Genomic DNA, 13,654 nt, shown 5'->3' with positions numbered 1-13,654 from the left:
CTATATCTATATCTATCTATTAAAAACCAGAGTCCCAAGATAATGTTCCTACCTCACCTCTCAAAGTTCCTCTATACCAGCGGTCGCCACTGGTGGTCCGTGAGGTCCGAAAGGTTGGCAACCGCTGCTCTACACCATTACTCTTCCCCATTATTACAGAACACTTTTTTTGAAACTTATACTGTTCAGCTACATCACCTCCCTTTCTGGTCACTGACAATTACCTGAGTACAGATTGATCAAAAACTGGGGCATTCCTGCTTCACAATCATCCTATCACTCGAAGTCAAAGGTCACATGAACAAGTCATCTAATGCTTTGCCTCAGAGTTTCCTAACCCTTTAAACACCTACTTTTCAAAGTTGCTTTAACCTGGAACTGCTTTATCTCTGAAATATCTAGTCCCCTCCTTCCCTCCTTTTCTCAGAACTACATTTTGGTTTCACTTCCTTCTCTATCAACCCAGCTCCATGGTCCATCGTGTCATGCCTCACTTCCTTGTCCTTTTACCACATTTGCCCGAGAAACCCCCAAACCTGGATCGAGCCAACCATATGCCTCCACTGTGTCAATACCCAGCCTGCTGAGGGGTGTTGGGGAAAATGCACACAAATGCAAATTAAGGCTTAACAAGCTCCTGTTCTACCTTCTCTCATCTGGGTCCTACCCGATCTCCCTCTGCTAGTCTTGCCTTCCTCTAATCTACACTCCATACCTGCCTGGGCCCCTGGAAGTTACAGAGTTCTAGATAGGAAGGGGAATCTAGGTCTCAATCAGGAGGCATTTCTATGTAAGCATTTCTGCTACAGTGCCTAACACAACCTCCAAAGAAAGGCACCTGAATATTCAAGCCTCTAGTAACTTAGCTGTGATTTCTCTCCTCATTATAAATATTTTCTTTCATAATTTTGAATTATTTTTCTTGAAAAAAGGCCTCTAAGTTATGTAAGTTTCAGGACTCACAAAACCTGGACCCATCCTTGGCCAATTATTGCCAAAGTGCTCCTTCTAAAATGCAAATCTGACATCTCTTCTCTGCTTAAAGCCTCACACATTTGCACCTGAAGATCATGAAGGTGTCTGTGTACCACCCAAAAGATCAGAAGTTCTTCCTATATGCTCTTCTTAGACATCCCGGCATACCTGCTGACTCCCACATCTTTTTTCACTAGTTTTTCAACTTTCTCTCTGAAGCTCCAGACCAAATCTGTTTACGTACTTGACAGACCTCATTGAAAACCCTAAAGGTAACTCAAATTCAACATGCCCAAAATTGAAATAATTATCTCTTCTTACTCCCCCACTCCTGATCTTAAATTCTCAGCCTCAAAAACATCATTATCTATTCAGTCCTTTTAGCTACAATGGGGTCAACTCCAGACAGCAAATCTAATACCACATTATCCATCTCCCCTTAAAAGTGGCTCTGACCTCTCCTCTTTACCCCTCTCCCAGGCTTCAGTTTATTGTTTCCCCAAATCAGGTTCAAATGCCACCGGTGCAAGCAAGATGACTGGTGGTACATGGATGAGCCTTTTGAAAACAGCCATGCATGTATTTTAGTGTGAATTAGGAAAAATATTACTACCATTAATTGTAATTTCATCGATAAAATTTTTTTAAATAAATGTATTTAAATATAAAATGGGAGTTGAGTTAAACAAAAATGTTAATAAATAATACAAGTGGTATATAGATGCCCCAAAACTGTAAAACTGATCTGGGAATGCCTGGAGTTCATGCCCTACCATCTCTCAGAAGGACTGCCCCAACCACCTCACACTGGTCTCCTTGGGAACACTCTCCCCACGCCAGACCATCTTCGACAGCTGTCAGATTTATCTTCTTAGACAACAAAGTCAACAATGTAATTTCTGCTTTAAAATATTTGTGGGCTCTCTACAACATAAAAAATAACCCCAAATTCCTCCACTTAGAAGACAAGGCCTATGTCCCAATACATGGAATTATTTACCATGCCCTGAAAACCCAGGCCCCTGTACAACGCAGGCCCTGAAACAGGCTTTTCCTCTGTTCTTCCCTCTCATTAGCAAATTCCTACTCATTCATTTCAAACCACCTCAGCGGTCCCCTCCTTTAGGAAGCTTTCCTGAAGTCCCAGACAGGTTTATTGCTCCTTCTGTGTTCCCACTCTGACACTACTTAAGTACTATAATTTGTGTGTCTAGAGTTATATTATTCATTTTTATGTTGGAACGTGTATATTGAATATAGGATAAATGAGTGAATGAATGAATGAATGAATAAAATTCTACTTATAAATATATCAATAAAAATATATACAACAGGATGGGGGAAAAGAAGTATGGGGGATTGAGTTCTTTGTTATCACTGGTAAAGAATTAAAAAACAGGAAGAGACACAGAAAAAAAGAGAAAAAGGGAGAAAAAAAAGAAACAGAAAAAAGCTCAATAGGAGAGGAAAAGGTTGAGAGGTCTTTTACATTTGGTGATGAGTGCATGTACATCATAATGTATTCAATGAATTCTTTCATAATATTTACTGAGAACCTGCCTGTGATGTGGTACTGTGCCAGGCACACACAGACCCTTCTCTGACTGCTTCCCTGAAAGTACAGGGACCCCAAGCACAATGCCTGGCACACTGAAAGCTCCCAATCAAGTTTCATAAGTGAATGAATGAATGGCTAAATGGATGTTACTTTCTACTCCAAGGTCAGAGAGGTCACCAAGGTCACTGCCACCCTTCTCAATTTCTACCCATAAGCCCCCAGAACAACAAAATGATGTAAGTGAACAATTAAGGATTGTTCTCTGGGAAGGTATTGGCAAATAACTAGTCAGTGGCATAGGCAGAGATGCTACTAGAGGAGACAAATGAAGTGGGTCTCAAGCAGCACAAAAATTCTCACCTAAAGGATGCCTCATTCAAATGTTTCTTTGTCCTAAGACTCAGAGAGTTCCATGAAATAAGAATTTCTCTGTATCTTGAATAGAACTGCATTTGAAGATAAACTGATAATACTTTCTAATTCTCATGTGACACAGATAAGAATAATAATGATAATAATAATAATAATAATAACAATAGCAGCATGTTACAGGCACTATCTTAAGAGCTTTATATATACTCTTATTTATCTTCCAACAACCCTATGAGATAGCTACTAGTACCATCTCCATTCAACAGATGAGGAAACAGGCTTAGAGTGGTTAAGTAACTTGCCCAGGGTACATACCTAGTAAATGACAGAACTGAGATTAAAGACAAAATGATCATCTATTCTACTTCTCAGGTTGTGTCAATAATAACAATAGCTGACGTAATGGTGCACTACGCTAAACTCCTTACATGCATTTCTCATTTAACCCTCCTAAAGGTGAGGAAGAGAACCTCAAAGCTCTTCCCTGCACCGCCGTTTGCCCGGGACTTGTAGGAAGCCAGCCAGAGCGATTCTCCGCTTCACAGGTAGTAAAATGAGGCATAAGCTGTGGAAGGGAGTTGTACTGGGAGAATGACAGAGCAGGAGCCAGTGCTGGAGGAGAATCTTGAAGCGCTATTTCTAAATGCAGGCTCTACCCTAAGATGACATTCCCTCCCACACAGTGATGGGCCCCAGGGATGGGTCAGTGATGCGCATATATCCATCCCAAGGGAGAGTTCAAAACTGAAGCATGCAAAGCACGACATAAATATGAAGTGTGGAAAACACATTCCTCATGAGCAGTTCCACATCGAATTCCCTGCATCCCTCTTCGAAGACGTTATCAGAAGCATCATTTAATCCAGCCCATTGGAGAGGGACTATGAAAAAGGCTGAAAAATGTGACCAATCAGGAAAGTTATTTTTGTGAGAAAGAAGAAAAATGTCACCAAAAAGGGTCAGCAGATAACCCTATTGGGCTGAAAATAACTGCCGTGCTGGCAGACCCGTCAGGGAATGGGCGGAGGGCAAGAGACGTAATGCCAAGCGCCAAAGGAGCTCCAGCTGAGTAAAGCTGCTGGGGGATGAGGAAATTGGCCTAATTTGGGAACATGAGCCCAGCAGCATTTTTGAGATTCCTTCGAGAGAATCTGGCTAACTTTCAGTCTGAGTCCTTGGAGGAACACCGAGGGATCAGGGGAGAGAAAGGGAACAGCTGTGACTCAAACACTTCTCTAGACAAGTGGATGAATAAGAGTGATCAAGTGAGAACTTACTCCCTCTCCAAAAGGATTCTGAGAGAGAGAGTAACCCAAAGTCTCTCCACTCTCTCCAAAAGTCTTTCTCTACTGGGAGGTCTGTGTCTATACCTAGTGAGGAGGTAGGAGGTTAGGTGGTGGGTGAGTACCTATGGGGGGGGGGGGGGGGGGGGGGGGTGTCAGAGAAACTAAACTAGAGTCAGAGATAAGCTGAAGGACTCTGGACAAGTCACCCAACATCTTGAAGTCTCATAGCTAAAATCAGATAATAATAGTGTTTACTTCATGAGCTACCATGGAGCTTAAAGAGGATACCGCAGGTAATTAACTGAGAGGTAGCAACTGTTCCAATGTCAGCTAAAATTGCTTTATTATTGAAAGGACCATCTGCAAAATAAAAGATAAGTCACAGAGAGATCTAGACCCAAGAGAGACTGCTCACCTAAAAGACAGGCCAGCCCTGGAGATGTTTTGTCCAAGATTACTTTTCTCCAACCTCCGGGTATGATAGTGTAACTTTACGGTAGAAAGTGTTGGGTCTTTTCTTGAAGGAGCTGTATAAGAGCAGCAGCATTTGAATTGATAGGAGGTGAAAGTTCAAGCAGAGAAATCAAACCCAGCTCAATTATCACAGCTGGTCTCCCCAGAGAAAGTTATGTGCTGTAGACAAGTGAAAATCATCCTGGAACCATCTTCCAGTACAATTCCCAATGACTGTAATGCCAACTGGAATTGCGAACTGAAATATGCATCTAGTGATCCAAGCCTGATTTGTGACAGGTGGCCAAAAAAAGCCAAACACCAGAAGAGTGCAGTCATAAACTTTTTTAGGATTTGCCATTTCTTAAGAGGTTCCAGTATGCTGGATATGATGCTAAGCACTTTATGTGCATTACCTAATTTCATCTTCAGGACAACCTGAAAGAAATATTCACAATTCTAATAAACTCTGAGTAAGAATAAAACTATCAGAAGAGTTCATCGTTCTGATCAATCAGTACAATGAAATAGTTAAGTTCCCTGAAATTTACCAAATGACCAAACAGAGACCTTCCCTCTTCTTTGAGAGAGGGAGGACTGAGCCACACATACCCTGTAAGCGAAAAGCCTCCAGGTGTTAGAAATAACTAGAAGAGAGTGACAGGCAATTCTATCAAGATTTCCTGGAACTTCAGGGCTTACAATTTTTCACCGAATGCTACACAAATTTAAATTAAAAAAAACTAGAGAGAGATGTGGGTTGGTTTTTTGTTTTGTTTTGTTTTTACTACTAAAAAATAATTCTTCCCTTTCATACCCAAGGCTACATTAAAAAAAAAAAAAAAGCCCTAGCCGGAAGTTGCCGGTTCAATTCCAGGTCAGGGCATATGCCCAGGTTGCAGGTTCAATCCCTCATGGGGGGCATATGGGAGGCAGCTGATTGATGCTTCACTCTCACATCAAAGTTTCTCTCTTTCTCTTCCTTCCTCTCCCTTTAAAAATCTATTTTTAAAAAATCTTTTAAAAAAACCACACACACAACTTTGCATAAATTCTACTTTTTTAAAAAACACATGTCAGTGCAAATTGCCAACCCAACAGCCATTCTATTCTCCTCTCCTCTCTAACAAAAAAAACAACACCCCAATGTTATGGGTGTGGCCACATGCCCAGTTGAACACTCCCTTGCAAAATAAGGTGGTTGTAAGACCCAGTTCTGACCAATAAAATGTAACTAGAAGTCCACTTGGTGAGGTCTCTGGCTACTGTTTTCCTAGAAAGAAAGGAGGGACACACTTGGTTGGCATGCACCTTGAACGCTTCAACCATCCTTTCTCTTCCTCTCCAGAATGCAGCTCTGATCCCGGGGAACAACCAGCCATTCTGCTACCATGAGAAGAGGTCCCAAGCTCCAGATGGCAGAGCTGGAAGCTAGAAGGGGAAAGGGTCATGCAGGACCGCACCAGCCCTGCCCTGCCCTGCCCTCCTCTGGGCTTCTTGCTGCGAGAAAAATCATGCCTGTTTGATTCAAGCACTGGGGTTGAGTTTCTGATGGATGTAGCCAAATTCAACACCAACAGACACACGAGGACACCTGAAAATCAATCCACCCTAAAAAAGCAGGAGTTTGAAACTCAAATGGAAGTAGAAGCCAGGCAGACCAAATGTGAGTAAATGTGACCAGGTGTTTACAGTAACAAGTGGCCAAGTGGCAAAATGGAAAGGGCAGGTTGCATGTACGCGAGCACTGTTACCAGCTCCAGCCCGCTCCAGCCTTGTGGGAATGCCAGCCCAGCACTCCCACCGTGCCAACACTCTGATTTTAGAAAGAAGCCCCAAATTTAGATTTTCACATGAAGTTTCCTAATTTATAAATGGTAACAACCAAATAAAAAGAAAAAAAGTTAAACTCTGCCCACATCAAACAAGACATGACTATAGGTGAAATTCAGCCTGAAGACCACCAGTTTTCAACCTTTGTAGAGATGGTTAAGGCAAACTAAAAAGAAGAAAAGTCTAGAAAAATAATGGTTAGCAATATATTGGGCACTTATGTCCCAGATTGTATTAAGGGCTTTACGTCTATGACCTCATTTTTTCTCTCTAGCCACCCTTACGGAGTATGTAATATTAATATCCCCGTTTTAAGTAACTTGCTCGGTCGGAGACATAGAACTAATGTGCGGCAGAGCCAGGATTTGAGCCCAGGCCGGTATGACCCACCTGCATGACCCCAAGACCTGTGCTGCTATCCACTCATATAAGGAATGTCCACTGCACCCAGAAAGCACAAACACTGCTTGGGATCCCTACTGGTCAACCTGTGGTTACATGAGGAGCAGCCTTGAAGAGCCTTTCCAATCAGTTCTCGCAGAGACCCAAGCTTACATCCTCTTCGTTACTAAAAACAGCAGAGCACTGTCCAAATACTTACTTATTCACTAGTTTACTGCATGAATGAACGCTTGTGCCAGGCTTCTCCGTTATTAAAGTGCTTTTAAATGCATATTTCACTTAATCCCCACAGCAACCTGGTAGTATTGTTACCACTATTTGACAGATAATAAAATGGAGGATTAGACAGATTACTGGACTAGTTCAAGATCCAGGCAATTAATTAGCAGAGCTGTCACAAGCCCTGGTCTTCTGATGCCAAGTCCTGTGCTCTCTCTCTTCCAGTGGACCCCTTCTCTGCTTCCTTCGCCAGCGCTCCCAACTCTGCCATCTCGCTTTAAGGTAACTTGTTTGAACTAATTTCCTCCTTAACTCTAAAGTAACTCCAGTATGTCTGACAAGCCCAGGTACCATAGTTACAGTTTCATGAATAGCTTCATCATAGAATATAGTCAGCGAGAGGACAAAAATAAATATATCAAGTAATACACTCGGAATGTAAATGGGCACACACACAAGTCTTAGGATCTAATTTTAGAAAGAAACAGCCAAAAAGTCCCACACAGCACAGTGAGCATCTGGCCCTGGTGGGGGGGAGGCTGCCCACACTGCTTTGAACCTCAATTAACCCAGGGAGAGAAGGAATCCTGGAATTCTGACAGGCATTTTGCTGTCAGATACACCCATTAGACAAAGAAGAGAATGACTTTTCATCATGTTCTCCCAGAAAAATGCTAGCGCTCATAGTTTTTTTAAAAAAAGGAAATAAGCAAGTATTCCAGAAAGGCTGAAACCCTGCAAGGTTCATCAGAGTCTGTGACTCTGGAGTTATGTGCTTATAGAACTGACTCTTGCTGGAAGCCAAGGGAAGCGGGTGGGTAGATGAACAGTGCTTACTGACCCCAGCTGAGGAGCCCATTTGGTATGGGGGCCACATCGGGCTTCAAGGCCATAGGTCATTCCAGGACATCCTGGCCCATCACAGGCTCGCTCACCTGACCACTAGAGGCTATAACCTCCTTCACAATTAAGTAGACCTGTAGTCAGTCTTCCTAACTGCCAATAATCACAAGAATATAAGTTCTGTTATGGCAGGGAACCTTGTCTCTTTTGTTCACTGAAATATGCCAAGTCCTAAAATGGTGCCTGCACACAGAAAGCTTCAATAAATATTTGTTGAATAAATGAATAAGTCATCTGGTATTGCGATGGATCCTCCTAGAACTATAGTCTAAAGTGGCCAGAGGCCAAGAATAGATTTCCATTAACCCAATCATCTGTTTGCCCCTTTTCTCTTTAAAGATGTAGAGGGCTACAGTTCAAGCTTCTTGAGATCCAGGTTGGGGCTGGTATGTCTTCTTTCACTGTCTTTTTATATTATACTACCACACCCATAACCGTGCCTCCAATGTTCCACTATCTGCCAACCCCTGACCCTATAACAGTATTACTCAGCTTCTAAGATCCCCCATCACACACTATGCACTTCATCCCCTCATCCTTTGCAATGTCAAATGCATACCTGTTCTGTGACAAACACTGTGATAACAAAGATGTACAATGGTAAGACACACCCTTGTCTCCCAGAAGCTCACATTTCATGAGGGAGCTAGACATGTAAAATGTTAGACTACAATGTAATAAGCACTATAATGGTGGTGCTATGGCCAAAGTCACATACTAACAACCTTCAGGCCTAATCTAGGCCATAATTTTTATAATTAATTGCTAACCTCTAAAAATTGTTGCTTTCATATAAAAGTTTAGACTGCCAACATCTCTTGCAAAGTCAGGGGATCTGGCAATACTGGGCCTGTGTTCCCCACAGCATCAGTCAGCTCTGGCTATGTAGTGGTTACCCCTTTAGAAGGGGCATTGGCCTCCAGTTCCCACAATCCCCCAACTCACACTTTCCCTACTGTTTTCAGGCAATGAGGCCAAGGGTCAGCTGCCAGCTTTTCTGTGCTGGCATGGTTGGTATCCTAGAGTAGAGAAATGATTCTCTGTACCCACATTTCTATCAGTGACATCCCCTCATCTACTCTAAACCTACTATGGGCCCAGGAGCCAGACAACGGAGAAGCCAGGTTTCCTGCTGTCAGAGAACTCAATGTCTAGCAGGGCTGACAGACACGTAAATCGAAAATTAGCATATAATGTGAGATGTTCTATGGAAACTGAGAGGAAAGAGCCCCACCTCAACCTGGAGAAGAGCTGACTGACAGAGGGGATTACCCTGAAGCTGACTCTTGAAAAGGGCAACGTTTTTTCAAACGGACAAACGAAGGTGAAACTGCCGAAAATAGTACCCTGGCATTAAAAGTATTGCTCATCAGCATTACCCACCCTCTACAAAGAAACCGGATAAATTCCCATAAGTCTGGGCTACTCAGAGGAAAAGTTTCCAGGAAAATAAGGCCAGTACTGATCCCCTTCCTGCCTGGCACTGTAGGAAGTGCAGGTCCCCATGAGATGTCCAGGTGTGTAATCTAACTTGGTGTCACCAGCATGCCTCACCGGCCTTCATTCAGTAGAAATAACCACCTGGATTTCAACTAGATTTTGAAACTTCCCAGTCCCTTGCTTCAGCTAACTTTACAAAGTTCTTCCTTGAGAATAGAAAGCAATGCACAGAAACTATTCCAGCATCGAAGATAAAGTGTTTCTTTTTCATTTCTAACTCAGATGACAAATGCCCAGGAAGGGAATTCCCAAATCAAGATAGGAGAAGAGCTGACATTACAGAGAAGAAATATGGAATACTAATTTGTAGCATTTCCTCAGATTTTTTAACACCCACCTCTCCAGTCAGAATCGAAGAATTCTTGCCGCTGAGGGGATTCTCGGCTTGAGCTGACTCCTGTTGAGCTCGGCGACCCATCTTGGCCTCCTATAAGAAGAAATGAGGGGCACTGCTGACCCAAACATCTTTGAGCCGCTATGAGGACAAGAGTTCTGGGAAGGTAAGGAAGAACTGGATTTATGAATACATGGTGAAGTAATCTGAATATATTCTTAGCAAATGCTCCAAAACCTAAAAGCAACTGAGGTCAGTTCTCTTTGGTAGAAGAATAGGAAATTCATGGGTTAATGATCATAAGGTTTTCATTTAACCACCATAGATCATTTCTACCCAAAGAAATGAAACTAGAAATTCCTCTGGAATGGGCAGAGACCTCATGCCACAGTTTAAGGAAGAATGTGGTAAAGGCTCCCATGTTCATGCAGGATTTTAGGAAGACCTACTTTCAAAGCTGCATCTTGACGTGAGAACAGTTATCAAAAAAGTTTTTGAGAGAGAATTCCTAAATTCCATGGGAACTGCCAAAAGAGAAATACAGGTAGCGTTTGCTTTAACGTGTAAACTAAATTGGATTTCCGTTTACAACATGAAAGAAAATCTCTTACAAGAATGTTGAGACATCAGCTTTGGAAATCAGAACACTTCACATTCTGAGTCATCAAATGAACCATCTGCAGGTTTTCCCCAAAGTCCTCCTGCGGGGGAGGCTCTATATCTCAAATGCTTCACAACACATCAACAAAACTTTATTTAGGCAGACCAATGGGTATTAAAATATTTATTCATTTGTTGGCTTTTTAAAAAAATCTATTTTTATTAATTTCAGAGAGGAAAGGAGAGGGAGAGAGAGAGAGAGGAACATCAATGATGACAGAATCATTGATCGGCTGCCTCCTGCACTCTCCCTACTGGGGATGGAGCCTGAAACCCGGGCATGTGCCCTTGGTCGGAATCAAACCTGGGACCCTTCATGAAGTCTTTAGGCCGACGCTCTATCCACTGAACTAAACCAACTAAAGCCATTTGTTGGCTTTTAAAAGACAAAATAGCATTGATATAAATACTTTCAGACCTCACTTGATATAGTTTCATTTGATCTCAGAATAACAGGGACTGGGATTAATATCATTTTACAAATGAGGAAATTGATGCCCAGAAAGGCAATTAAGTGGCAGACATAAATCTCAAAGCAAAATCTTGTCTTCAAATTCTGAGTTCTTTCCACTATACCATGCTGGAATCTCAGTTTTATGATGTACTAAGAACTATCTGTACCAACAAATTGAGAAGGGTTACATGGGAGCTGTATAAAAACTCTTATGGAGTGTTTACATTTCAAATTTTGTTTTTAATATATTTTTATTGATTTCAGAGAGGAAGAGAGAAACATCAATGAGATAATCATTGATAGGTTGCCTCCTGCACACCGCCCCCCCCCCCCCCCACTGGGGATCGAGCCTGAAACCCAGGCATGTGCCCTGACTGGGAATTGAACCCTGACTTCATGGTTCCTATGTAGATGCTCAACCACTGAGCTACACCAGCCAGGCCATTTCGAATTTTAATCAATCATTTAGGTTTCAGAGATGATGGAAACAATCTTCCTGATAATAAGCAGCTCATTTTTTCCCCCAAGGCAGACAATTCCATTGCTTCACCTGTGGTTATGCTTTTCCATTTATCACAGCATTGGATATATAAATATGGCATACCATAAGCAGTGGTTGTGCTAAAACAAAAATTCAATGATCTTGTCTCTAAATGCTGTTTATAGATAACTGCTCTAAAAATTAAGTATTTTAAAATGTTAAACTTTTCGAAGACCCCGTTATAAGTCCACATGTATGACTAATAGAAAAACTATTTCATTACCCAATCTTATATATTTTGAATGTATAGTCTGTTTATTGTTCATCTTGCCTCACTGGAATATAAGCCCCATAAGGGCAAGGACTTTTTTTATTCGCTGCTTTATCTCCAGTGCCGGGGTTCTTGTTCCGGCATTAAGAAGGGTTCAGCAATCTGGAGAAGGGGCTGGGTGTAACTTAAATAAGAGTCCAGAGATAAAACATAATTTTGAAAGGCATTTGGGGGTCAGAGGAGCCTAGCTAAAGAAACTAAGATCTCCTCGTCTCAGGACCCCATGCTTTTTATTAACACAAATTGTCCGGAGGTGAGGCAGAGGGTCCGGTCCTGAGGTGAGGCAGAGATATACACATCAAAGGGTCCAGTTTCATTTACAGAGTCCATTGTCAGATTTGGGAAAATCGCCTTTGGCTGTTCAGGTGTTTGGCCAGTAGGAGGCAATAACATGTAGATTAAGATGCCCTGAGCTGTCTGGCAGCAAACAATCAATGTAATGCATCCTTTTCAGGTTTGGGGAAATGCCCTTGCTCCTCCAGATGATTCAGCCCTTGCTGACATGCTGGAATTGGCTTCCGGCACTCCAGCACCTATGAAAACGCCTGATACGCAATAGGGGCTCAATAAGTGTTAGTTGAAAAGATGAACGAAGAACTACATTTATATAACCCGGTACTATACAAGTTCACATATCAGAAAAGCCTGGTGACCTCATATTCTCCTTGGTCAATCAAGCAACCTGCTTCGTCCTAGAACAGCGGTTCTCAACCTGTGGGTCGCGACCCCTTTGGGGGTCAAACGACCCTTTCACAGGGGTCGCCTAAGACCATCAGAAAACACATATATAATTACATATTGTTTTTGTGATTAATCACTATGCTTTAATTATGTTCAATTTGTAACAATGAAAATACATCCTGCATATCAGATATTTACATTACGATTCATAACAGTAGCAAAATTACAGTTATGAAGTAGCAACGAAAATAATTTTATGGTTGGGGGTCATCCACAACACGAGGAACTGTATTAAAGGGTCGCGGCATTAGGAAGGTTGAGAACCACTGTCCTAGAACAATGTGTTCCTATGCTTCAGCTCTCCCTTAGGGAGGTGCTCCTATCCAGTACCTTGGAGGACAGCAGATGCTACCAGGGTATTAAAAAACAAAATAACACTTAAGAGATTCCACAGTCCACAGCGCAAGCTAAAGCTCTGCCCAGTGGCTCAATCTTTTAGTAAATGTACTCTTGACTATTCTAAAGGTAAAAAGGCTTGGAGGGGGGTGTGAATGGAGTTAAAACAAAAAACCGCTGAACTTGAGTCTTGAATCCAGCTTAGTGACCCTAGATTGGGTGAATCACAGCTGCAGAACGTCTTCTAATAACTTAGCAATCGCCAGGCACTGTGCTAATGCTTTCCCACGCATTATCCTATTTGTCTTCACTGCAACTCCTCAGGGCAGACAGCAACATCATTCTGAGACGAGGAGCCCTAGGTTCGGAGAGGTTAGCTTTTTTTAGACCCTCGCAACAGCTTTAGACTCCATCTGACCTCTGGGCCCCAGCACTCAACGTTATAAATCTGAGTCTTGCTTTCCTTAACCATAAAACTGAGGAAAAGCCTAGCTCCCCGGGGGCTACGGGAAAAAAAAAAAAAAAAAAGGCCCAGCCCTGGCTCCCATGTCTAAGACAGTGCGGGTTTTATGTAAGCTTGCCACAAGGAGAGTCCGACGGGAAAGCTCTAGAATGGGCGCAAGGGCGACCCAGGCCGGGCGCCTCGGGTCACCCGCAGAGCTGTCCTTTCTAGGGAAGTTCGCCCCTGGGGCTCCGGAAAGCCAAGGAGAACGGGGCAAGTTTCCACTGACCCCGGAGGACGGCGGGGGCGGTCTCCCACTTTTTGAGGATTTTAAAGAAAGCGAACCCCAGGCTGAGCCCCCCCGCGGCCCGGGG

The sequence above is a fragment of the Myotis brandtii genome, unplaced genomic scaffold (genome assembly GCF_000412655.1).
Source record: "Myotis brandtii unplaced genomic scaffold, ASM41265v1 scaffold793, whole genome shotgun sequence".
NCBI lineage: Eukaryota > Metazoa > Chordata > Mammalia > Chiroptera > Vespertilionidae > Myotis > Myotis brandtii.
Note: the sequence above shows the minus strand (reverse complement) of the source record.